The sequence below is a fragment of the Heterocephalus glaber genome, unplaced genomic scaffold (assembly GCF_053883595.1).
Source record: "Heterocephalus glaber isolate CG9 unplaced genomic scaffold, H.glaber_assembly_v1.0 deba00001472, whole genome shotgun sequence".
NCBI lineage: Eukaryota > Metazoa > Chordata > Mammalia > Rodentia > Bathyergidae > Heterocephalus > Heterocephalus glaber.
Genome location: NW_028258315.1, coordinates 704,698 through 731,407, shown reverse-complemented (window position 1 = coordinate 731,407; position 26,710 = coordinate 704,698). Strand labels below are relative to the sequence as shown.

The 26,710-nt window shown below is 44.6% G+C and overlaps 4 non-coding genes across 4 annotated transcripts; 2 read left to right on the top strand and 2 right to left on the bottom strand.

The window, feature by feature from the left end:
• The first annotated feature begins 928 nt into the window (after positions 1–928).
• Trnak-uuu (transfer RNA lysine (anticodon UUU)) lies at positions 929–1,001 on the top strand. The gene has a single exon. It is a non-coding gene; the product is annotated as a tRNA-Lys (tRNA).
• A 1,075-nt stretch (positions 1,002–2,076) lies between these two features.
• On the bottom strand, positions 2,077–2,149 carry Trnam-cau (transfer RNA methionine (anticodon CAU)). The gene has a single exon. It is a non-coding gene; the product is annotated as a tRNA-Met (tRNA).
• Positions 2,150–11,403: 9,254 nt separating this feature from the next.
• Positions 11,404–11,476, bottom strand: Trnaf-gaa (transfer RNA phenylalanine (anticodon GAA)). Its single transcript has one exon. It is a non-coding gene; the product is annotated as a tRNA-Phe (tRNA).
• A 292-nt stretch (positions 11,477–11,768) lies between these two features.
• Trnae-cuc (transfer RNA glutamic acid (anticodon CUC)) lies at positions 11,769–11,840 on the top strand. The gene has a single exon. It is a non-coding gene; the product is annotated as a tRNA-Glu (tRNA).
• Positions 11,841–26,710: the final 14,870 nt, after the last annotated feature.

Below are 26,710 nucleotides of genomic sequence, written 5' to 3'. Positions count from 1 at the left end.
GTTGAAGGGAGGGCTGGGCAAGGGTGAAAAATAAGAACCAAGAGGGACTGTGTAAAGGTGCAAATTTCCAATGATGAATGTCTTTATATTGTATACCTAAAATGTACCAATGATTAGAATGAATAATCGATAATGTAAAATAGGAAGAAAAGGTCCAAAGGGGTAGGGGTATTGGGAGGGGCAGGGGAAAGGAAAGAAGGGAAAGGAAAAATGATGAGAAATGGAAAAAATGGAAATAAAGTCTTTGTAAATAGGGAAGGGTGGAGGGGGTGAAGGGAGGGCTAGGAATGGGGAAAAATAAGAACCAAGATGCATTATGTAAAGGTACAATTCCCAATGAGAAATGTAATTGTGTGGTATACCTACAATGTACTAATAAAAGAATTTAATACAAAAAAAAAAAAAAAAAGAAATGGACGCGCTAAACACAACACAGAAGTAATTGCTGTAGCAGGATCTTGGGGAAGAAAGTGGACGACAGGCTCAGCGATTCGCCTCGGGGGCGCGATTTAAACGATCGAGCCTCACAGCTTTTATCGCGTTTACCGTATTACTTTGCAGTGAGTGATGGTAAATAGTGCCTTCACCTCACCGAACTGTTGGTCTGTCCCAGACGCGATTCCAGCAGTGTGCGTGCATCAGCTGGCTTAATTTGGAAACCAGCTCCCGAGATTCGACTTCGTGGCTTCTTGCTTGGCGGCTGAGTCTCTCTTCTCCCCAAGTGCAGGCACCGCAGAAGCCTGTGTGCTGGGACAGAGTTTTCTGCAGGCGCTAGTGGGTAGAAAAGGTCGTGTCATTTGCAAAGGGAGCGGATGGTGTTGGCAAAAAGGAAGAGAGACAGGAACAGGATGAAAGCGCAGAGGCCTCAGGCCGGGTCTCGTGGGTCTTCCTGCACACTAGAGTGAACAGGAGAGCGCCTTTGACAAGGGCCCGGATAGCTCAGTCGGTAGAGCATCAGACTTTTAATCTGAGGGTCCAGGGTTCAAGTCCCTGTTCGGGCGTAAAGCTTTTTAGAATATTCACTTTTTGACTCTACGTTTGAAAGTCAGAAACTATGTCATTTTACACCGAATACACGCGAATCCAAACCTTTTTGGGCCGCGTGGGCAAAGAAGTTAGCTAGAGGAAGTAAGGTGCACAGTGAGACCTCGGGTCGGGATCCCCCCAAATTTGTTAAAAAAACGAACCTGCCAGGAGAGCCTTAAGGCGTGGACCGATGTCAGAACCACCCATTAATGCCACTTAACTGAAAGAGATGGATCCACGCAACGAAGCCAGAGTGGAGTTCCACGCTCTTCGTGAGGATGAGCTTAGACCGTGGGGTGAAGAGGTGACCGGCCCAGGCAGCCTGGCGGCCTTCTGGACACGCGCGCTCGCGGCCGGGGGCGGACCCCGCTGGGCGTGCGAGCCCGCGCTGGCCGAGGGCCCTGCCCCGCCGCGCGGACTCCGGAGTCGCCCGAGGCCACTGGAGAAAGAGCGAGCGCGGGTGGCAGGAAAGCGGTACTACTGAGCGAATTGCTGGTCCTGTGGAGAACCCTGCCCGGCAGGTCGGGGCGGACGAGAGACAGACAGCAAAGGAACCAGACACTCGGCGGACACAGCGACAGATCCTGCGCGGGACGCAGAGCGGGCGCGCGTGGGAGGTGTGGGGCTCCGCCGCCCACGGCCTTGTCCTGCCTCGCCGGACTCCACCGCAAGACATCGCTGCCAGTGAAGCCGCACCCGAGGCTTCCGGAAGCCCAGCGCGTTTCTCAGCGAGGCTGGACAGACGAGGACCCGACCCTTAAGGAGGCGCGGCCTTCCGGCGGCTTCCTGCGTGCGCGGGGCACTGCACACCTCGTCTTCCTTGAGTTGCAGGGTAGGTTGCTGTTCCAAGGAGGGAGTTAAACCAGAGCGACTTGGACAAAACTGTGTTTATTGGGCAGAGAAGATGAGTGTCAAGGACAATTGAAGGACACCCGTAAGAACTTGTAAAGCTAAAACTAGGCGGAAGAAAATAGAGATCACGTAAGTGCAGGGTAACAGGCGTGTAATATACACGTAGCGTTAACTGAAGTTTCACCGGCAAAATTAGACTGCCCCCTCTGAGGTTCGAACTCAGGACCTTCAGATTATGAGACTGACGCGCTGCCTACTGCGCTAAGGAGGCAGGTATTAAGAATTTCTCATTATGGATTTTTAGCATCGGATGTTACTCTGCTGCAATGTGGGTTTCCACTCCCATCTCCTTCATTTTAAACTTCTAAAAAGAGAAGCTTCTTCTGGAACTTAGTGAAAGCTTGACAACTCTCCTCGATCTCCGCCCGCGCTCCCAGCGGTGAACAGGACCGCGGTGGGGGTCGGGGTTGGGGTGGGTGAGGCGTGGCTTAGGGTGCGGTAGGGTCCGGGGTCCCAGGCGCCGGATGCCGTCGTGGGTCCCGCAGTCCTGGGCTCCGAGGGGGCAGCAGGCGGCGCACCTCCTCGCCCTCTCCTCTTGGGGCTCAGGCAGCGCCCCAGCCCCCGCCTTCAGGGAAGCGTCTCCTCGACGACGGGAAAGGCTGCGGGAATCACCAAGAACCTCCTGATCCCCCTGCCCGCCCGCGGGCCCCAGGAGAGCGATCTGAGCTCGTGCGAGTGGAAACGGCTCAGGCCGTCCGGCGCCGGCCAGTTTCTGTCACTGCTGCCCCTGACCACGGACGTGTCCTCCGCGGCTTTCGGTCTGAAGTACAGAAAACAGAAAAAGGAAACCCCAGCCCATGTTTGGGCCCCGCCGGCAGGACACAGGACCCTGCTCCTTACAAGGCATCCAGTGATGTAGCAAGTGGGGGCGACAGGAAGAGCGCCCCCCCGCCCCGTTCTTACATCCTTGAATTTGGAACATGGCCTTGAAAGTCGTCTTCCTAGTTTGTACGAACATTTAATGAAAGCATAAGAAACCGAAAATGGTTATTAAGATGTTGTTTAAATTTAGTATAGACCTCGCTCATCTGCACATTTCGCAGACAGTGCAAATATAAATCTTGGCAAAGTCTATTCAAACTGTAAATTTCTTACCACAGAAAATGAAAAGAAAAGAAAAGCTGCCTGTGCTAAGAGCCCTGGCTCTTCACTTGGCCCGCGGATATCCGGAGGGAGGGTCACTAAGCACAGGGCAAAAGCTTGGCATCTGTCTTCATATTCAGTCTTCTTTTCTTCCTACACTTGGGGCCCGACTCCCACTCAGTTCTGCAGGTAGACACGGTGATCATCAGAGGAGTTTGCTGTTGGCCCCATGTTTGCCTAATCTTCTGCCTCCCCTCTCCAGATTGAAGACCCCCAGGTAAGGGCAACTGAGCTGTTTTCAGGGCATACAGGGACATCATAATCACCAGATTGTCACCCACCAGTGTCTCTACTTCCTGATCCAGACCACATTAACACCATCTAGAAGTCTCCAGTTTTCAGGAGATAGGTAAAACTCAGCAGGCCTGCGGGACAAAGAGGATCCCAGCAACAAGGAGTGCCAGTCACAGGTAAACCAAGACCTCGGTGTATACTCCATTTATATCACCTATTAGGTCTCAGATCAAAAAATATATCCTTTCATGGCACAATGCCATCTTAGCTCAGGTGTGCAAAGCTGTACTCCACGGTTGCCTGAAGCTCAGGGTCATTTATTCTTAAACAGGACATTTGGCATTTCTGAGTCCCATGGCCCACTGATTAAAGAAAAAAAAAAGGAATAAAAGTAACATTTTAAGATCTGCCCACACTGGGCCAAGACCCTAACCCAGGAACATGTCCAGGAACAAGATCGTCTCTAAAGTACCCAACTGATGAGCCCTGATGCCAAGCAGACCCTGGGGAAATTTCACCAGACCTTGCACAAATAACCTACATCAGGGTTATTTTTTTTCCTTAGCTTACTGACATTTGAAAGGACTGAAAAGAGGATTGGTTGGGCCTGAAAAGGTCGACTGTCCTAACAAAAATCATATAAATAAGGTTTAAACATAATTTTCAGTCGCTGTCTTGGATCCTTAGGGTGTGTTTTACTTTGTAACTGTTTCATTCTGCAATAATTCTGCCTTTGCTTTTACATTGCTTTTCTGTGTCTTTTTTTTTTTGGTACTGGGGATCAAACCTTGTGCATGTGAGGCAGGGGGTAGCACCACTGAGCTAAATCCCCGGGGCCTGCTTTTCTGTGTCCTGACTTTCACCAGGAGGACACGGGCCAAGGAATTGCGTAGTGACTGCCCTAACCCTGAAGGAGGACCTGGTCCTAACTGATCGCATTCTGGCCCCTGCCTGTTCTCTCTCCTCTCCAGCTGCCCCTCAGTCCCAGGAAGGAGCCCTTCGGGTGTCACCTTCCTGGCTCCAGCAGGACCTCCAGAGGCAGGCCCCAGGTCAGACTTCCGGCCCAGTTTCTGTTTTTCAGTCTGTGCAACCCTAGCACCACTGTCAGCTCCTGGAGAGGGGCCTCGGGTTCTTGTCCCTCTGGTCCCGGTTCCAGGGCTGCCGTACTGGATTAGTTCACTTCCTGTGTTCACCACCACTTGGCGGGCAGCCAAGCCTGGTCTGCTGGATCCCCAGAGTGGGGCCTCTGGCCTGGGACTTTGGTAACAAAATGTCCTTGTATGAGGCCTTGCCAAAAAAAGGTTGCGATTTTGTTTACTTATTTTGTTGATGGTTTCTGGGCTTATTACAGTTTGTGGTCAGCTTTTTGGTTTCCTAAAAAAATACAGAAATATTTAATGAGATATTTGGCTTTACAGAAATGGAAGGAAATAGCCTTCCAGGCTTATGTGCATACCAGAGGGCAGTCATTGCTGCTGGGCAGAGAAAAGAAGTAAAAACACTGTCACACTCTGAACTCATATTCTCAAAGTGTGGGACAAGGGGAATGCCCCTTTCTAATCTGGAATTTCTTTGAGGGTGAAGTACAGACTAAGGTGACACTAAGATAGAAATTTGTACTTTTATATGGTTGATGTTGTGAAAGAAAAAATTTTCAACAAATTTAATTTAAAAATCAAAACTTCTATTATTGGCAGGTTATGAATTGGGTTTCATTCTATCTGTGAAACAGAGGTGCTCCAGCGAAGTGAGCAGAGCAGGTAGGGTTTATAGGCAGAAAAGGCGAAGGAAATTGGTTATTTCTAAATTACTTTCCTTTTGTGGTTCACGCATGGTGGCTTGGGTAGTTGGGCCCCTTTCTATTGATTACTATGAATCTCTTGTGTTCTGTTTCTTTGTTTAACTGGATGGACCTTGTTAAAGTTCAGTTTGATTATTTAGCATAAGAAACTATTCTGATTTGCTCTGGTCTGCTGGGGCTAGGACAAGGAGCAGGTCAGTTTCAAACAGTGAACTCTCATAAATTTTATGTAGTAATGCTATGTTGTATAGATAATGGCAAAGACTTTTGTAGTGAAAAAATTTATTTTTGAAATAAGGTTCCTTCAGAATGCAAAAAAAAAAAAAAAAGTAGCACAGAAAAGCAATCAAGTGAAACAAGATTTTCTCAATTTCTTTACTGGGAGGATAAGTAAGTTTTACTTCATGAGTTCAGATTACTGCCATGTCGTAAACCATGAGCACAAGTTGTGCTCTGTATCTAGATGATTCCCCTAAGCCTCCTGTGACTGGAGGCAGGGCTTGTGGAAGGTGGTTTGATTATGGGGCTGCAGTCAGTCTGAGGTTAGGAGGAAGCCGTGGGACCCTGAGGCTGGCCTGGGAGGGGCCATCCCCCTCCTGCGGCTCCCATCATGCTGCTTCCTGGCTGACTCCATGTGAGCAGCTTCCTCAGCCCAGAGCCTTCTGCCAGGCAGGGACTATGCAGGGACCCAAACTTCCACAATGGGAGCCAAAATCAGCCTCTCCCCCTTTAGGTTGTGGAAGTTGTGTATCGTCTTAGTTTTTTTTTCTCTTGTTGCTGAGACAAAATACCCGACACTCAAAGTTAAAGGGGGAAAGAGTTTATTTAGCTCATAGTTTGTAGAGGTTTTAATCCATAATTGACTGGTTCCAAGGCAGAGTGGCACATGGCAGAGGAGAAACAGTTCACAGCACCCAAAAGGTAGCAAAAGCAACAAAGAACCTTAAAAGCATCTTTCTGCCCTTAATATCTTATCCAGACTACCAGGATTAGGGTGGTGCCAAACCAGTCAGTGGGCTGATTGCCTAATCACACGCCCTGGATCCCGACATCACACACTCTAGATTCAGCCACTTTTGAAAAAGCCACCTAGACCACGTGAGGCTTTGGGGAGACATCTAGACACAAGCTATAACAGGGATCTTGGCTCAGTGATAAGGAGAGTGACTAAAATGAGTGGTCATGAGGTAGGATAGAAGAAATAAAGATAAATGGAAAGGAGAGAGGGAAAATGATAACTAAAAAATTGAACCTGAAGGGCATAACACTGAGTTACAACAACTCATTCCATACTTTTCTACTAAAAATTTGTATTTTAGCATAATAGTAGCCTGCTGTGCATCTCAGTAGCTGTGCCTGAGGTATACAGGAAGCCATCTTTGTGTTTACCCACTTGGTATGATGAATGGTAAGATGTGTGCATGTGTGCAAAAGTGTCAAACCGGGATTTTTTACCCACACAATGCTCCATCTAACAAGTTTTGCATATGTTTATCTCAGCATCACAGGAGGTAAAATACACCCACACCACTTTTCTGTTATGAGAACATGTATTTTATCATAATAGAATATGGGTGGGACTCACAGTAGCTGCACCTGAGGAAAGCAAAACCCCATCTGTGCATTCACCCACTTGGCAGATGAACAACAAGCTGTGTGCAGGAGCTCCAAAGCAGCAACAGGTGAGAGCAACCCATGAAATGGTGCTCATTGCTAAATTTCTGTGCATTTAGAATTTGTTTTTAAAAAAGTTTTCTTTTGATTTTTCTTGGTAGAAGTAGCCCAATTCAGTACAATGGCACATGAAAAACCAGATTTGTAAATTTTGGAGGAGGTCAAAAGTGAGTCATCAGATTACTCATGCATGCATAATGAAGATGATGACTTTGATGTTGGCCATGTGAGCCAAAGTTCCTGTGACAGTGAAATGAAGCAAGAATTGACTGATGCAGACCTAGAATGAAGACCTCCTTGATACAGATGACAAAGAAAACAGTAATGTGAGTGCATATTTGACTCGTTGAAATGTTGTAAAATGGCCACACAACCAAATGGAATGATCCTATGTTAGAACTAGGTCTGAAAATATAGTCAGGATCTTGGCAGGGGTGACACCTATTGGACAGAATGCCAGCACTGTCTTTCAGTGTTGAAAACCATAACAGACAAAATGCTACAAGATGCTGTGAAATTCACAAAGGCTGCAATACAAGTAAAATGTTCTGTATGCACCAATAGCCATATTAAAAAATGTATTAATTATTTATTAAATGTATTTATTACCTCACTAGCTGAACTAAAAGCATTCATAGGTCTGCTGTACTTAGCAGGGATTTCTCATGCTAATTGCAGGAATGTAAAAGACTTAGAGAAAAGTGATGTTTCAAAATATGGCATAAAAATTTATGCCCTTATAGATGCAAAGAGTTATTATGCTTTCAATTTAGAAATTTATCCTGGAACTCAGCCATCAGGTCCTTATTCATATAGTAATAAACAGAATGATGTTGTGAAAAGACTTGTTGATCCCATCTTCCAAAATAATTGGCATGTGACATTCCACAATAGGTTTACCAGTTTCCAATTGATGTTACATTTGCTGACAGAGCACAAGTTGAACAGCATAGGAACTGTACTCAGGAACAAAGCAGAAATTCCAAATGAAGTGTTGCAATTTCAGAACAGAATTATATAGTATAATCTTTGGATTTCAGAAAGATTTACATTGGCCTCATATATGGCAAAGAAAAGCAAACTTACTGCTGATGTCAACACTGCACCATGGTGGAAATATTGATAGGGAAACCTTGACAAAACAGAAGCCTAAGATGGACACTTTCTACAACAAAACTAAAGGTGGAGGAGATGTTGATGAGTTATACAGCAAAAAATGATGTTACTAGAAACATAAAGCGTTGGCCATTGGCCAATGGTTGTGTTTTACTCATTCCTAAACATGTGTGGCATGAATAGTTTGATAGTTTACAAAGAAAATAACAAGTGCAAAATACCATGGATAAATTTTCTTACAGGATTGGGACTGGAACTCATAAGAAATTTACAGCAGAGGAAAAACAAAATGTTTCTTTCCAGGGAACTATGCAAAAAAATTGCAGAGCATACTGTTGAGCTGACAGGTGAACAGGCAGGCACACCATCACGAAGACCTACTGTGACAACAGGAAAACCAAAAGGATGTCAACTGTGCCCTACAGGAAAAGACAGGAAAATAGAACATGCATGCTATCTGTATAAACAATACTTGTGTATGGAGCATACAGGTCTCATGTGAGAGGACTGCCTTGGATGTGAAAGTGGAAAAGAGATTATTTCTGTGGGAGACTTTTGTTTGTATTTAGACTGTAGTTCACATAGGTTTTTATTTCTGATGTTATCTTTTAGTTTTGTTTTTTTTTGTACCAGGGATTAAACTCAAGACCTTGCACTTGCAAGGCAGGCAGCAGCACCACTGAGCTAAATCCCCAGCCCCTGATATTTTAGGTTTTGTAAGCAAGTACACAGCTGATGTGAAAATGTTGATGTCTATTCTAAGCACTCATTACATATTTGATATTTTATTTTATTGATATCTTATTTTCCTGCTAAGTACACATTGTACAATATAGTAGGTAGCTCCTGACAAACCAGGAGGAGAGGTGACAAGAATGGCTTACCACATAGAAAAGGAAAGCTCAGCAACTGTGCTGTCAGTGTACGTGAGATATGTACATGGAACACGCAGTTGTCATGTGTGAAGACTGTCTTGAGTGTGACAATTGAAGCAAAGATTTATTTTTGTTTAGGGTTCTATTGGTATTTTTTTCTTTGTATATTCTTTCATTGGTGCATTTTAGGTGTACAATACAATCACATTCATCACGGGAAATCTGCACCTTTACATAGTCTCTCTTGGTCCTTATTTTTCCCCTTCCCCTGCCCTCCCTTCAACCCGTCCATCCCTCCCTACTTACAGAGACTTTGTTTGCTTTCTTTCCTTTTCTCATATGAATTCCATTCCCTTCTTTCCTTTCCCCTACCCCTCCCACGTCCCCTTCACCTTTGCCCCTTTTCTTCCTATTTCAATTATCTATTATACCTTTTAGTTCTATGTGTGTGGACTACCTTAGGTGTGATAATTGAAATAAAGTTTTTTTGTAGAGTGCTATTGGTATTTTCATTGTAGCTCATGTAGTTATTTATGTCTGTTGTTCTTTTTTAGACTTTGTACACCAAAAAACAGTCAATGTTGAAAGTTTTGACACTTTTAAATAAGCAATAACTATTAAAAATTCAATACTTTATTTTTTCATTTTTTCCTGTTAAGTACTTATTGTTTAATATGAAAAACTCAAAATTCAAGTTAATAATCCATCAGTGGAAATACCCTAAGGAACAAAGGTGAGTACTGCACACCCACTGGCCTTATGCGGCGGGCAGCCTGCTTTGCTTCCCCGACCTTGTCCTGGAGGCGCGGCCTGCTCAGCCTTTACGCTTGGCTTTCTGTGCGTCCTGTTAGCTACTTTTTCTGGTTTCCTGGTACAAGGCCCAAGGGCCACCTGGTGCCTTTCTTTATCTGCCTTTTCTCTTTTTCTACCCTTGTCCTTGACCTGCTTTCCAGGAAAATTTTTAAAGTCAATCTGTTATTAACTCTTCTAGTCAGGATTAGCTAGAAGACCCCACAAGGCCCCCTCTCTGTTCTCGTCTACACAGCTCCACCCTTACAGACGGGGGCGGGGAGAGAAAAGAAAGCATCACTCAGTGTTTGGCCCACTGAAGACTTGGCGGCTTTAGAATCTGCATTTTAGCAAGACCTCCAGTTGATTTCGTGTACAAATTTGAACTTTACAGAGACAACTCAACACAGTCCTTCACCTTTCCCTTGGTTAAATTTAAGGCTATTTTAAAACTAATCTTCTGGCAACGAACCGGCGGAGCAGTCAGTAATTTACAACTCCGTGGTTCCCTCAGCCTCCGGTGGTAGGCGGGGCCTGGCGGTGGCCGTGCCCGGAGACCGGAGGGCGTGCCCCGGCCACCGGAGGGCGTGCCCCGGCCACAGCAGCAAAGTGTGCTGGGGAGTGAGGTGGCCGGTCGCGCTGGAACTCTTAGCAGCTTCTTAAAACACAGAAAGCACAAGCACACCCGCCCGCAGGTGCCTTTCGGGGCGTTTATCCCGTAGAAGTGAGTAGTGGGATGTGGAGGCAGCAACTGAACGCCCAACTGCTCCTCGGTGAGTGCGAGTCGCACGCGCGGTGAATTCACGGACACAGAGACTACGGGGCAGGAAAAGGCACGAAACAGCCACGCACTCAACAAACCGAAAGGATCCGAAGCAGCGCGCACGCCCACTCCCGGCCGAGCCCTGTCGCTGCGGCGCCTGCGCGAGCTCCGCGTGGCACGCGTGGCCGTGGCCAAGGCAGCGTGGGTCTTCTGTCGCCGTCCCGGTCGCCGCGGACCCGACCCCGCCTCCAGCGCTCCGACCCGGCCACGCCGAGCAAACCCTGCCTGACAGCACCCGGCGTGGAGCGTCGCAGCAGGGCGCACAGACGCGCGCGCAGCGCCGAGCGCTTGCTTGATTCGCTTTATTACTGTGTGCCGGTGGCACACGTGACTGCATTCACCCGGGGGCTCCCGCAATGTGGCAAGGCATACGCGTGCAAACTTGAGGTCCAGGGCCCACGGGTCTCTGTGGCTCTTGATAACGGCGCGTGAGCCTGCACTTACCCACGAGGAGCAAATCAACCAAAACCACGCAGCCTTGAGAAGCAGCCGAATCTCAGGTCTCAGGGAGGGGGTGGGAGAGACCCAAGAGGAACACGGAAGGAAGAGCGGCCGAGCCTAGCACCCCGGCAGCGAGTCGTCCACGGAAGTCGGTGATAGGCGGAAGCGGAGCCCACGCAGTCCCTGCGGCTTGGGTGGCTTCGGGAGGGACGCGGAGGCAGGCGTCCCCTGGGCTCTGCCCACGTGTGAGAGACCGCAGGACCCACGCGGGCCCGAGATGGAGCCTGGTCCCGGCGCTGGGCTGGGTTCAGGCCACGCGCAGGAGGAGGCGGCCAGGCTGGGGACGCGAGCGCGCGGGAAGGGCCGAATCTGCGGGGCCGCAGCCGTTACTCGCTCCCCTCACCTCAGAACAGCTGTGCTGTCGGGCAGTCCTATTCCGCCTCCCTTACGAATGAGGAACGAGGGCCCCTTTCTTCGGGTCGCGGGAGTGTTTCCATATTTGTAGAAAGAAAATTAAGAAAGAAAAATACCAAGAAACTTAAAAAAAAAAAATTCCGAAGAAAAATGCCTGCCGAAACCCGGGATCGAACCAGGGACCTTTAGATCTTCAGTCTAACGCTCTCCCAACTGAGCTATTTCGGCTCCGCCCCCGAGCCTCCGCGTGAGGCCTATGACATCTACGCTGGGTTTCTGGGCGAGTGGGCGTTCACTAAATGACTAACACCACGCGTACTGTGAAAGAACCTGCGGTAAGGAATGGATTCTGTTTTCAAGCGGTTGGCTGTTTCCTGAGGAGAAAGGCAAAGAGGACTCTGAATTACAGTCACAAAAATGGCAGCTCTGGCGAGGTTCAAGCGGTTTTTTTGGGCTCAACGCGCTGAGCATGGGCGCCACTCTCTTCTCATAAGCATACACAAAGTCGTTTGTAGCATCTTCCCTGGTGGTCTAGTGGTTAGGATTCGGCGCTCTCACCGCCGCGGCCCGGGTTCGATTCCCGGTCAGGGAATTCGTCACTTTTACCTCGCGTGCGCTCTAAATTGTGTGCAAACCAGCTTTTTTCTTTTTTTGGGTTTTTGAGGCAGAGTCTTGGTAGTTCAGGCTGGCTGTGAACTCCGTATGTACTCCGGGCCTCCAACTCGAGGTGATTCCGCTGCCTCAGCCTCCCCGAGTGTTGGGATTACAGACTTGCGCCACGGCGCCGGGCTCGCTTTTCATTTTCCTAGCAGGGCTTTCCTTCTAAAACCTGGGTCCACATTTGGTATCCCAAACACAAGACTCCAGGGTCTGCAATGAACAGTAGGTCTTAAGAATTTGGGGAGTATCGGATCCGCTGTAGGCGGGCGCCTGGCACTAGGCCAAGCGTGCGGAGGCGGCTCAAGCTCAGCAGGAGCCGGCTGGGCGGGAACTGCGGGGAGGGGTCCTCTGCAGTGCAACCCTAACAGTCCAGGCCGAGCCCCACCGGAGCCCCGCAGGGCCGTGAACGGTCGTCCAGCAGCCTAGAGCGCCCGCTGTCGGCGGTACGAGGCAGAGCGGGTCCGAGTCGCCCCAGCTGGAGAGCAGGGGGCGTGGCCCACGTACCTCCCCTGAGCATGCGCGGCAAGCACTCCGCCGGGTGGCAGCCCCGCCCACTCCTGGTCGTGCGCGAGACCGACCGGTCCGCGCCCGGCCGCGCCATATGTGCCGAGCTGCTCCCGCCCCTTCTCCACAGGACACAGCCATAGGGAGCCCCTAGGGCTGGGCACCAGGCAGCGCCTTGGGCCCTGACCTGCTGCTCAGCGAAAGCATGGTTCTTGTGGGCCAGCCTGCGACTTCACTTGGCCCGCAGATGCCCAGAGGGCAAACGGAAGCAGAGCGAAGCTTGGCCTTCGTTTGTGTCCTTTGTTACCGGAAACCTGGGGTCGCGTCTCCTGTTGGCTTTGCGTGGCGCTTGATGACCCTTCAGGGACCGCCTGTCTAGGAGTTGGCACAAGGCTGGGCCCTAAATGTACACAATTTCACCCTTCAGGACGAGGACACCAGGATGGGCTCTCCGCCTGAAGTCTCCAGCTGCCCGCCGGCACCGTTAAGGCCTGGATCCCAGGAGAGGCGGAGCCCACCTGCCCGGGCCTCCGCAGACCGGATCGGTCCGGCCTTTCCCGGGATGAGACAGCCCGCAGCCCGGAGAGCCCGATCCCAGACACCAGGACCGAGGCACGGACGAGTGGATCCCGCCCGCCCGCTGGTCGTGAAGCGGCGTCGGCCTCTGCGGTGGGCGAGTCTGAGCCCTTGCAGCAGAGCGCGCCCAGCTGCCTAAGCCGGAGCCTTCCTGGCTCCCCTACCTTCCCACTAGAGCGTTTTCCTCTAAATCTGTGCTTCAGTTTTGATTTCCGTGACTGAGAGTCAGGACCCGCGCGAGCTGGTGACACGTTTCCTGGTCCCATCCCGGCTCCTTTGGGATCTCAGGCTCCCCAGCCGTGTGGCCGCGTTCTGCAGCCAGGACATTTATAACCGTGATGTGCATCTCGTTTCCTGCAGGTTCTGGGCACCCGCGGGTCCTCCTGGAAACAGGGGCCCTGCAGGCCAGTGTCCAGGGCACGCGGTGTCCACAGAGTCCGGATACGTCTTCACTTTTCTGCCTCTCCGAGAAAGTCACCTCTGGATCGGTGCCCTTGGTGCGCCAAGGTGAAGCCAGAGGCGCTGAGACAGAGGGAGGCCGGGCCGAGCTCTGCGAGCGAAGCGGTCATAGCTCTGCGGCGCCCGCCGGCCCTCGGAGACCGGCGCGGGGCGGAGGAGCCGGGCCTGCCCGGAAGAGGCGACCAGAGAGGGCGCTGCAGGCGGAGAGCAGACCCGCGCGGCGCGGGAGGCCTCCGGGCCCGGGGGGGGGGCGGCGACGGGGGCCGCGTTGAGAGCGCCTGCGTTCTTGGGCGCCCTAGGCGGCTTCCCCAGGAAACAGCGTCTGCTGATTGCTGAAAGTAGGGAGGCGCAGGGTGGAGGGCCGCGCGTCCCCCGCGTGGAGAGCACCACCGTGGGGCCGCGCGGCGCTCGCGTTATGGCGGGGTAGGGACGCTGCGCGTGGCGCGGCCTGGTGGGCGCGGGAGGACTGAGGGCCTGGCTTCTCCAGTGCTGCCGACTGCACTGGCGTTGTCGGAGGACCGAGCCCGAGGCTCGGGCAGGCTCTTCAAACTGTGGGTGCGGCTCCCGGCAGAGAAATATAACCAAGCAGAAAACGGGGGCTATGTCTGCTCTCGCCGGCAAGATCCAACAGGAAGAGTGACATTTTCTTTTGAAATTTCAGGTGATTCACAAGAGCACAAGGTGTGACCCACTGTTTTCATGTGGTTCCTGAAAACGTGCGCTTGACATCTTAGATACAATTGAAGTTGCTTTTCGTCCCCCACCTCCGCTGTGCCATTGGGGTTGCATTCTGGGCCTCGCACACGCTAGTCAGGTGCTATTCCTGACCTACTCTCCCAGACCAAACAAGGTCATTTTTACAAAATTAAGACTGAGAAGAGGAAAATCACAGCCAATTATAAATTCTACGTTAGAACAAACATCCATGTGAAATGCTGTCTAAATATTTCTTGTATGTTGTCTCACTCTCTTGTTTCTGAAACACAATACCCAACGCCCACAGCTTGAAAGAGGAAAGGTTTATTTTATCTTACAGTTTGTAGAGCTTTCAGTTCACAGTCTGGTGGCTCCAGGCAGGGCAGTGCGGCAGGGGGCAGTGGAGAGGGGTATGGCATGGCGGCAGGAAGCAGAGAGAAAGATAAAGGGAGGAGGGCGGAAGAGAGACCCTTCCAAGGAATGGCTCCAGGGACCCACCAGCTCCTATCGGGCTCTACCTCCCAATGTCACCTTTAGCTATAGCCTCATCAGAGGACTAAACCATTTAGGAGTATTTCTCACCCGTGATCCAATCGCCTCCCCCAAGACCTGTCCATAGTGCAGTAGGATCAGGGGGACATCTTAGATGGAAACCATAACACCTATCTTTGTGCTGTATTTACTACATTTGATAATTATATATTTGACTGTTGTTCTTGATTAGCCTTTTGTCTTCAACAGATTGTATTTATGTGTCTATCTCCTTATCATTCGTCTGTATTTCCTATTTATTTAAAAAGTTAAACATTGGACCTAGTGCAATTCCTGGTACATGGTGAATGTGCAACAAATGGACTTTAAACAAATGAGTTAATTCAGCTTCCATAGATAAGCCATTATTTTTTTCATTTTCTACAGTCTGGTTTTATTTTTTCATTTACACTTTTGCTGAACCCACATTTTTTTTTTTTTTTTCGGTACCGGGGATTGAACTCGGGTCCTTGCGCTTGCACAGCAGGCGGCAAAACCACTGAGCGAAATCCCCAGCCCTGAACCCACATTTTTAAAGCATGCAATTCTCTGCATTGCAGCTTTTACATCTTTGTTTCTTAAAGTGTATGAGAGGATTAAGGCTGGGTGTGACAACTGTGTAAAAGAGTGTAAATAACTTTTCTTTCTCTTGGGATGTGGAATTCTGTGGTTTCTTGTACATGTAAATGACTGTTCCATAAAACAGAGTTACTACCTTGAAGTGGGAACCCATATGTATTAAGGACCTTTCTCCACCTTCTTGCTGACTTGATCTTCATTACAGCTTGAGTGATAACTCCATATGAAATGAAAATTAGTGACAAGTGCTTGAAGAGCTTTCTGTTCTTTCTTTTCTTTTTTGGTTTTTGAAAACCAGGGATTGAACTAGGGACCTTGTGCTTGTGAGACTGGTGCTGAAACCACTGAGCTAATTCCGCGGCCCTAGAAGAAATTTCTGGGAACATGACAGAGTGTTGAATAGCAGAGAAACAGCTTCTCTGAGATTTGGTGTCCAGATGCTGGAATATAGCAACATAAGGAGGAGAAGAAGGAGAGAAGTGGGTCCATGGGGCCCAGCAAGGATCTGAAGTGGGAATTGAAGTCCACAGGGAGACCTAGGAGTGAGATTCAGTGAAGAGGTGGCAAACAGAGTTTTCTCACTGAACTTGACTCACTGTATGTAAGGGGTGGATCAAACTTGGAGACCTACATGACTACTGGCAAATGCAGAGCCTCCATGGAGAAATGAACCAGTGGAATGGAGAGTGAATGCATGGCATTGCAGTGGCTAGTGAGTTATTTGTTTTCCGACATCCCCCAGGAAAGAGTCATTGGCCAGTAGCCATCTCGGAGAGAGGCCAACTGAATTCTGAACTCAGAGCAGCTTCAGGTTGTCTCCATTAGGGTGAGGTGGAACAGAATTAAAGTCAGCAGGAGATCCAGGAGTCAAGGTCAAGCCAGCAGAGAGCTGAGTTGAAGCCAGCAGAAGGCACACAGAGTATTCCAGTCAAAACAGTTTGGGTCCAGGCTCACAGCCAGAAACCAGCCTGAACTTCAGTGGAATAAAAGGTGTAGGCTTGTTGGAGTTGTCCATGACCCCACTGACAATCTATGACTGGCTTGCTGGGATCAGTCAACATGGATCTGTGCTCTGTCTACCCACTTTGTCTACCAGTGACAGCAGAGACATCCCTTGAAGTGGACTTTTTTTCTTTTCTTGTTTTTGTTTTATTGTTTTGTTTTTTCTGATTGTTTTTTCTTGTTTTTATGTAAGAACATTATTTTTAGTGTTTTTTGTTGTTCTGCTCTTGTTTTTATTTTTTTTCTCTCTTTCCCTTCTTCTTCACCAGTTTCACAAAGTTTGCAAAACCTTCCTTTGTCCTCCAGTTTTGCTTCGAATCTCTTTCTCTTCTTCTATGTCTGCATTTTTTCCCTTAACCTCTTTTAAATTTTCTCCCCTAAGTGTAAAATCACCATAATGAGGGATTATTTACTGTATATAATTTTCTGGTTCATTTTAGATTTTGTTATATAACCACAAATTTAGTATACACAGTTAAAGGTGGAAAATTAATAGTTAATACAATTTGTCATATTCTAGGCTGTGTTTGATGCTATTGTTATTGCTGATTGTACTACTTTACCCAAGGTGACATAATTGTTCTAATAGTTGTTCTTCCTTGTACAACAAGACTGAGATTGCCTAAGGGTAAAAAACAATACTATAGGCCAGTGCCAAAGAAACATGGGACAGTCCAAATAGGTGGGAACTTCTCATCGCTAATTAATTGAAGAGGTAAAATCTTGCAACAGACCAAAAACCACAAAGCCAGCTAAAACTGGAAGACATCTCTGAGAAGTAGTCATTTCCTAAGGGTTCTAAATAAAAGCAATAAAGCTACATGCCAGATGTAATTTAAAAGCATCAACCCAGGAATTAAACTGAAAAAAAAAAAAAGAAAATGAAAAGACACTTAAGCAAGGTGCAACCCCAAAATTTCAGCTCACCAAAGGCAAACTCAGGGGAAATGAGGTGGAACAATTTGAAACCCGCCCACCTGGACTCTGAAGTGATAACAGCAGAAGTAACAAAGCAGATGAATGAGGCTCTAGAAAAGAGTAAATCAGAAATAGTTTCTCAGATAACTACAGAGATGCTGACCATATAAAAGACATGATTAGTGTCTCTATGGCAGGTAGAGTTAAAGAAATAGAGCAGCTTAGGAAAATGTTGGAAACCATGAAGGTGCAACATAGCAAAGAAATGGAATCCATGAAACAGATATCCAGAAGATTAAAAATTCCACTGAAAGTATATGGAGTAAAATGAGGCAATGTGAGGACAGAATATCAGATATGGAATACAGGATTGTGGATAGTCATTATGGAAAGAAAGATTTCTTAAAAATAGAAAGGGACCATGAAAAATTTGCTAGATGATGCAAAGAAGAATAACAAGATCAGAGTCAATGAAAAAGCAGGCGATAACACAAATGACATTAAAAACCTGTTCACAGAAGTAATGGCAGAAAACTTCTCAAGCAGGGAAAAATAATTTGACATACAGATAAGTGAAGCACATAGAACTCTAATTAATCACGTTCAAAGAATATTCACTGAGACATACAATAGTCAAGATTCCAGAAATTCAACACAAGAACAGAATATTAAAAACTGTTAGAGAAAAGAAACAAATCACCTATAAGGGATAGCCCATCAGAATTACAGAAGACTTCTCAACACAAAGCCTCAAGTCAAGGAGAGCTTGAAGTGAAGTACTTCAAGCCCTAAAAGAAAACAGCTTCCAACCCAGATTGATGTACCCTGCAAAACTATCTTTCAAAATAGGATCCTTCCATGACAAAGAACATATGAAGAAATTCATGACCACTCAACCAGCACTCCAAAGTGTTGTGAAGGACACTCTAGAAAAAGATAACAAAGATCAGAACTCCGTGAACCCCAACAGAATGAGTCTGCCAAGCAAGGCAAGCAAGTAAATGGAGGGAGCAAAAAAGGAACCAAGAACAGGATAATAACATAACAAGGGTAAGTCAATACATATCAGTAATAACCATCAATATAAGTGGTCTCAATCCATCATTCAAAAGAAACAGACTGGCAGAATGGATCAAGAAGCAAGATTCAACAGTGTGCTGCATACAAGAAACACATTGAATTCAAAACAGAATTCACAGACTGAAAGCCAAAGGATGGAAAACAATACTCCATGTGACAGGAACCCAGAAAAAAGCAGGGGTAGCTGTTCTATTTGCAGACAAACTGGATTTCAAGCAAAAGTGATTAAGAGAGACAAAGAATGTTACTACGTCCTTGTAAAGCAAGAAATCCAACAGGAACAGATAACAATCAGAAGTATATATGGACCAAATACCAGCTCACCCAACTGTAAGAAACAAACACTAATGACCATAAAAAATCAAGTAAGTACTAATACAATTACAATAGGGGTTCTCAATAACCCATTGTCACAAATGGACAGATAAACTAGACAAAAAAATCAACAAAGAAATATCAGAACTGAATCAAGGTTTTGAAATGGACTTAGTATATATCTACAGTATTTCACCTCACAACATCAGAATGCACATTCTTCTCAGGTTCACATGTGATATTCTCCAAAATAGATTGCATACTAGCTCATAGAACATGTTTAAGTAAATGCAAAGGAATTGAAATTATCCCATGCATATTATCAGATGATAGTGCAATGAAATTGGAAATCAATGGTAAAGGAAGCCACAAGAAATTAATAAACATGGAAATTAAATAACACCTTCCTGAACAATCAGTGGGCCACAGATGAAATTAAAGAAAAAATTAGACAGTTTCTACAATGAAAATGCTGATAAAACATACCAGAACTTATGGGACAAATGAAAGGAGTCCTATGTGGGAAATTTATAGCAATGAATTCCCATATCAGAGAAAGAGTGAGCCCAAATAACCTAATGTTGAATCTCAACCTTCTAGAAAAAAAAGAGCAACTTAAGCCTAAACCTCATAAGGGAAAGAAATTATAAAGTTTAGAGCAAAAATAAATGCACTGGAGACTAAGAAAACAATACAAAGAATCAATGCATCAAAGAGGTGATTCTTTCAAAGATTAAATAAAATTGACCCTTAGTGAACCTTATCAAGAGAAGGAAAGAAAAGACTCAAATCTGTGCAATTAGGAATGAAAAGGGTGAAATCACAACAGATCCTGCAGAAATCCAGAAAACCATCAACACCTATTTCAATAACCTGTATTATAATAAGATAGAAGACAGAAAAAATGGACTGATTTCTAGATACACATGAATTACTAAAGATGAATTAAGAAGATATAAAAATTCTAAATAAACCAATATCAGTCAATGAAATTGAAGATGTAATTAAAAACCTACCAATCAAGAAAAGCCCAGGACCTGATGGATTCACTGCTGAATTCTACCAGAAGTTAAGAGAAGACCTAATGCTGCTACTTTTCAAATTCTTCAATGAAATTGAAAGGGAAGCAATACTCCCAAAGTTTCTCCTGGAAGAAAGCATTACCCGGATACTAAAACCAGAGAAAGAGCCAACAAAAAAAGAGAACTACAATCTTCCTAATAATCTTATATGCAAATCCCCCTAATGATTTTATATGCAAAAATCCTCAGGAAGATACTGGCAAACAAAATGCAGAAAATCATCAAGAAGAGTATATACCATGGTCAAATAAGATTCATCCCAGAGATCCAGGGATAGTTCAATGTATGCAAATCAATAAATGTAATACATCACAATAACAGAACCAAGGACAAAAACCACACAATCTACTCAATAGATGCAGAAAAAGTATTTGACAAAGTCCAACACCTGGGCTGGGGATTTAGCTCAGTGGTTCCGCCGCCTGCCTCACAAGCGCAAGGTCCCGAGTTTGATTCCTGGTACAAAAAAAATAAAGTCCAACACTTATTCACTATAAAACTCTGCAGAAAATTGGAATAATGGTCTTTATTTGAATTTGATAAAAGCCATCTTTGACAAACTAATAGTGAACATCCAACAAAGTGGTCAAAACCAGAAATCATTCACTCTAAAATCAGGAATAAGACAAGAATGACTGCCATCACCACTCCTATTCAATATAGTTTTGGAAATATTAGCCAAAGCAATAGACAAAAAAAAAACCATAAAAGGAAAAAGGGCAGGAAAAGAAGGAGTTAAATTATCATTAATTGTGGATGAAATGATACTCAATGCAATGAAGACCCCTAAACTCCATCAAAAGGCTCTTAGATTTAAGAACCAATTCAGTGTGTAGCAGGATACAAACTCAACCTCAGCTCCAAGCACGACGAGCCAGGGGAGACAAGCAGCTTGAAGTTCCGTGGCCGTCCGGGGCCCCTCGCACGCTTAGCTGCACGGGTGCCTGCAAGACCCAATTCCCCCCGCCCGCGCCTCTGGCCTTCTGGCTTTTCTGCTACCTGGTCCCACACTACTGAGGCACAGAAGATTATAAAGACCCTTGTCCTGAGCACCACAAGATACAGCAGAAGTTAGTAACAGAAAGAGGGCTTCTCAGGCCCCCTGGTGAAAACTGAAGCTCAGCGGAAAAGTAAAGAGAATCTCTACAATAAAGGCACATCAGACCACTGTGCTTGATCTGCTGCTGGCTTGCTAAGACTCATTGACTCGTATATGCACACAGATTCCTACGCCTCCTACTGTGACAGCAGAGACATACCCTGAAGGAGGCCCATAATTTTTATTGCTATTTGCAAAAAAGAAAAAAATTTTTTTTTCTCTTATTTTTAATTCTTAATTTTTACTTTTTTTACTCTTCAAATTTTTACTTTTCTTTCTTTTATCTTTTCTTTTCTCTCTCTCTCTCACTCTCTTTCTCTTGCTGTCCCACATTGCTCCTCATCTCCCCATTTGTTCCTTTCTGCACTGAATTCGGATTTCTCCCTTATTGTTCTTTTTTTCCCCTCTTTTTCCTTCTCATCATTAGGTTTAAAGGAAAGTAAATTTGGTATCTAACCTCCCTGTTGCTGTTAGGTGATTCTATTCACATCTTTGTTCTTTCGTTCTGCCTTTTTCTCTTGCCTTTAACAACTTCTTAGAGTTTGTGTGATCTTTTTGTGTCTTCCGGCCTCACCACTAATCTTACCTGATCTTGCTACCTGTCCCTCCCTCTCCAACTCCTTTTAATTCCCCACCCTGCAGGGGAAAGATGCTATATTGAAGAGTTTATTCATTATAAACTTATGTTGGGATGGTCCTCAGTTTTAATTTAACCCACATAGTTAAATGTGATAGATTAATAACTACCACAAATTGTCATTTTCTAAGCTGTGCTTGATGCTATGGTATTGCTGACTATGTCATTTGGGCTAACATGTTGTGATTGATCTAATTAGTTTTCCTTCCTGGTATAAGGAAAATAAAATAGCCTCACAGTCATTAGAGTCTCAAAAACAACAAAAAAAAGCTATATCTGGAAGACACCTCTGAAAAGCAATCATTCCGCAAGTGTTTTAAACACAAGCAACAAAAATATCTACATTAAGCAATTTTGAAATATCAACCCAGGAATTAAACCAAGGACAGTTCCAAAAACAAAAATGAGAAGACACTTAAGCAAGGCACAAACTCAGGCTTCCATGCCACAAAAAGGAAATTCTGGGGAAAAGGAGGTGGAAAAGTCTGATAAGCAACCACTTGGACACCCTGAACTGGTAGCACAGGAAGTAACAAAGCAGATGCATGAGGCTATAGAAAATTTCAAAACAGAAATAATCTCCCAGATAAATACAGACATGGTGAGCAGAGTAAAAGACATGATCAGAAGCTCTAGAGCAGAAACAGATAAGAAAATAGATGAGATCAGAAACATGCTGGAAGCCATGAATGCCCACCATAAGAAAGAAATGAAACCATGATCGCCCAACATAAGAAAGAAATGGAATCTATGAGACAGATTCAAACAGATATTCAGGAGATTAAAAACTCCATTGAAAGCATGCAGAGCAGACTAAGAGAATCTGAAGACAGAATATCAGATATAGAAGACAGGATTGCGGTTAAGAACCATGAAAACAGAAATTTCTTAGAGATAGTAAGGGACCATGAGAAATCAATCAAACAGCTGCTAGATGATGCAAAGAAGAATAACATAAGACTCATAGGAGTCCACAGAAAACAGGAGAAAGTACAATTGACATAAAAAAACTGTTCACAGAAGTAATAGTAGAAAACTTCCCAGACAGAGGTAGAGAATTGGACATACAGATAAGTGAGGTACATAGGACTCCAACCAGCCATGACCAAAAAAAATCTACACCTAGACATATAATAGTCAAGATTCCAGAAACCCAACAGAAGAACAAAATTCTACAGGCAGTTGAGAAAAGAAACAAATCACCTACAAAGGAAAGCCCATCAGAATCACAGCAGATTTCTCAACACAAACCCTCAAATCAAGGAGAGCCTGGAGTGAAGTATTTCAAGCCCTAAAGGAAAATAACTTCCATGCTAGACTGTTGTATCTGGCTAAATTATCTTTTAAAATCGGTGGGGAAATTAGATACTTTCATGACAAAGAATACCTGAGAAATTTCGTGAACACCAAACCAGCACTCCAAACAATTTAAAGCAATATCCTAGAAAAAGACAATGAAGGTCACAACTCCATGAGGCCCAGCAGAAAGAAGGCACCACGCAAAGGTAAGACACTAAAATGAAAGGGGGGAAAATAAGAAATAAAAGAGCCAACAACAGTAAAACATCATGACAAGGATGAATCAATATCTCTCAATTATAACTATCAATGTTAATGGCCTCAATTCACCAATCAAAAGAAATAGACTGACAGAATGGATTAAGAAACAAAACCCAGAAATATACTGTATACAAGAAACACACCTAACTCAAAAGTAAATCCATAGACTAAAAGTAAAAGGTTGGGAAACAGTTCTCCACGCCACAGGAACCCAGAAAAAAGCAGGGGTAGCAATCTTGTTTGCAGACAAAGTAGATTTCAAACCAAAACTAATTAAGGGAGACAAAGATGGTCACTACATCCTTGTGAAGGAAACAATCCAAGAAGAAGAGATGGCAATCCTAAATATATATGCACCAAATACGAATGCCCCCAACTATACAAAAGAAATATTAATGGACATGAAAAACCAAATAAACACTAATACAATTGTAGTGGTGGACCTGAACACCCCTCTATCACAAATAGATCAACTAGAAAAAAAATTAATGAAAATCTAGAACTGAACCAAGCCATTGAACAAATGGACTTAATAGATGTTTACAGAGTGTTCCACCCCACAAAATCAGAATACACATTCTTTTCAGCTGCACATGGATCATTCTCCAAAATAGATCACATACTAGCTCATAGGCCATATCTAAGTAAATGTAAAAGAATTGAAGTTATCCCCATATATTATCAGACCATAGTGCAATAAAATTAGAGATCAATAACATAAGAAACCAGAAAACCCCAACAAACACATGGAAACTGAATAACACCCTCTTGAACAACCAATGGATCACAGAAGTAATTAAAGAAGAAAATAAACAGTTTCTACAAGTAAATGAAAATGCCAGTACAACATACAGGAATCTATGGGACACAATGAAAGCAGTTCTACATGGGAAATTCATAGCAGTGAATGCCCATATTAGGAAAACAGAGAAAACTCAGATAAATAACCTAATGCAGAAGCTCAAGCTCCTAGAAAAAGAAGAGCATAATGAATCCAAAGCTTGTACAAGAGAGGAAATTATAAGGGTCAGAGCAGAAATCAATGCAATGGAGACTAAGAGAACAATACAAAAAAATCAATGAATCAAAGAGTTGGTTTTTTGAAAGAATAAATAAAACCGATAAACCTTTAGTCAACCTTATCAAAAAAAGGAAAGAAAGGGCATAAATACATGCAATTAAGAATGAAAAAGGTGAAGTCACAACAGATCCCACAGAAATCCAGAGAATCATCGATACCTACTTTGAGAACCTCTAATCCAATGAAATGGAAAACACAGAAGAAATGGACAGATTCCTAGATACATACGAATTGCCAGAGTTAAATGAAGAAGATATAAAAATTCTAAACACTCCAATTACAATGATGGAAATTGAAAATGTAATAGAATATTTATCAACAAAGAAAAGCCCAGGTCCAGATGGCTTCACTACTGAATTTTACAAGACATTTAAAGAAGAACTAACGTCATTACTCTTTAAACTCATCAAGGAAATTGAAAGGGAAGCAATACTTCCAAATTCATTCCTGGAAGTAAGTGTTACTTTGATTCCAAAACCAGGGAAAGACCCAACCCAAAAAACTGTCCTTAAATTTTTACTTGAGCGGAATGGAAACACATGTTCATAATACATTTGTACATGCAAGTTGACTATCCCTTATCTTAAATTCTTGAGACCAGCGTGTTTCAGATTTTCATTTGAAATACACTTTGTCTGCAAAGAGGATAGCTACTCCTGCTTTTTTTTCTATGGTTTCTGTCACAAGGAGTATTGTTTTCCATCTTTTAACTTTCAGACTATGAGTTTCTTTTTGAATTAAATGTGTTTCTTGTATGCAGTTGGATCTTGCTTCTTGACCCATTCTGCTAGTCTATTTCTTTTGATTGGTGAGTTGAGACCATTAACATTGATAATCATAACTCATACATATTGACATCATTTTCATGACTTTTTCTGTTTGTTGGATTCTCCCCCTTTACTTTTAATTTCTTGTTGTGCCCAATGGATTCATTCTGCTTGGCTTCCTGAGGTTGTGATCCTCATTGTCTTTTCCTAGAATATTGTCTAAAATTTTTTGGAGCGCTGGTTTGGTATTCATGAAGTACCTAAGGTGCTCTTTGTCATGAAAGTATCTTATTACTCCATCAATTTTGAAAGATAATTCTGCAGGGTACATCAATCTGGGCTGAAGGTTGTTTTCTTTTAGGGCTTTAAATACATCACTCCAAGCTCTTCTTGCCTTGAGGGTTTGCAATGAGAAGTCTGCTGTGATTCTGATGGGCTTTCCTTTGCATGTGATTTGTTTCTTTTCTCTCACTGCTTGTAGAACTTTGTTCTTCTATTGGGTTTCTGGAATCTTAACAATTATATGCCTATGTGTAGATTTTTTTTTTTTTAATCAAGGCTGGTTGGAGTCGTATATGCCTCAGTTATCTGTATGTCAAGTTCTTTCCCCCTCCTTGGGAAATTTTCTGCCATCACTTCTGTGAGCAGTTTTTTAATGTCATCTGCACTCTCTCCTGTTTCTTCATTGACTCCAATCAGTCTTATGTTATTCTTCTTTGCATCGTCCAGCAGCTGCTGGATTGATTTCTCATGGTCTTTTACAATTTTAAAGCAATTTTTCTTTTCCTGGTCCCTAATTGCAATTTTGTCTTCCATATCTGAAATTCTGTCCTCACATTGGCTCATTCTGCTGTGTAGACTTTCAATGGAGTTTTTAATCTCCTGGAAATCTGTTTGCATCCATTGTATGGATTCCATTTGTTTCCTATGTTGGGATTCCATCATGTTCTTCAGCTCCTCTCTAGATTTATTAATCATGTCTTGCACTAGGAGCACAATCTCTGCTGTTATGTGAGAAATTATTTCTGATTTCATTTTTCCCAGATGCTCTTTTTTTGCCAGTTAAGAGAGTTCAGGTGGTTGAGTATCAGAGTGTTCCATCTCGTTTTCCTTTGGGGTTGCTGTAGGTGATCTGGAAGTCTGGTTTTGAGATTTGTTTACATGTTTTCTTATTTCAGCGGGGTGGGGAGGTGCTGCTAGCACCTGTGTGGCTCACCTCCTGTATGCTGGCAGGGGTGGTACGGTGGCCTGGAAGCCTCCTCTTGTGCACTGGGAGCGGCTCACCTCCTACATGCTGGTGGGGGTCTATTTCTTTGCTTTTGTGGGTGTAAATTATTGATAGACCAGAGGTCTGTGATTTCCATCTAGTAAAATGGCAAAGTGATTAAACTTCTTCTGACCATTGTTAAAGAGTGTTAAAGTGAGAATTTCAAAGAGCAAGGAAAGTGAGAAAAAATCAACTTCTGAGGGCTCCTGTTATCCAACACCCAAGGCACAGAGCTGTTCTCAGTGATGGTCAGCAACTCTGCACACACTGCTCCTCATGGCTGGTGCTGTGGTCCCTGCTGCACAGATGCAGCTGAGAACCCACAGGTGAGCGTGAAATGAGGAGATGAAGGGCGAGGACCACCACGCTCCTCACCTGCCAATCACAGGACTTGGGGAGACTCACTTAACTTCTTTAAGCTTTGCATTTCATCAGGGTGATCTGATGATCATGACAAAGGCCCAGTGTATCTCCCAGGGCTATCATAAAGCTCAAATTTAGAAAAAATCTGAAGGTTTTGGAAAAGTCTCATGCAAATACATGGGATTATTATGGAGAATTAGCAGTTCCAGGCCATGGGATCATTGTATGACAGGATTCTCCTCATGCTCATTATTATCAACAAAGCAAATGACCTGCTCATTGTTAT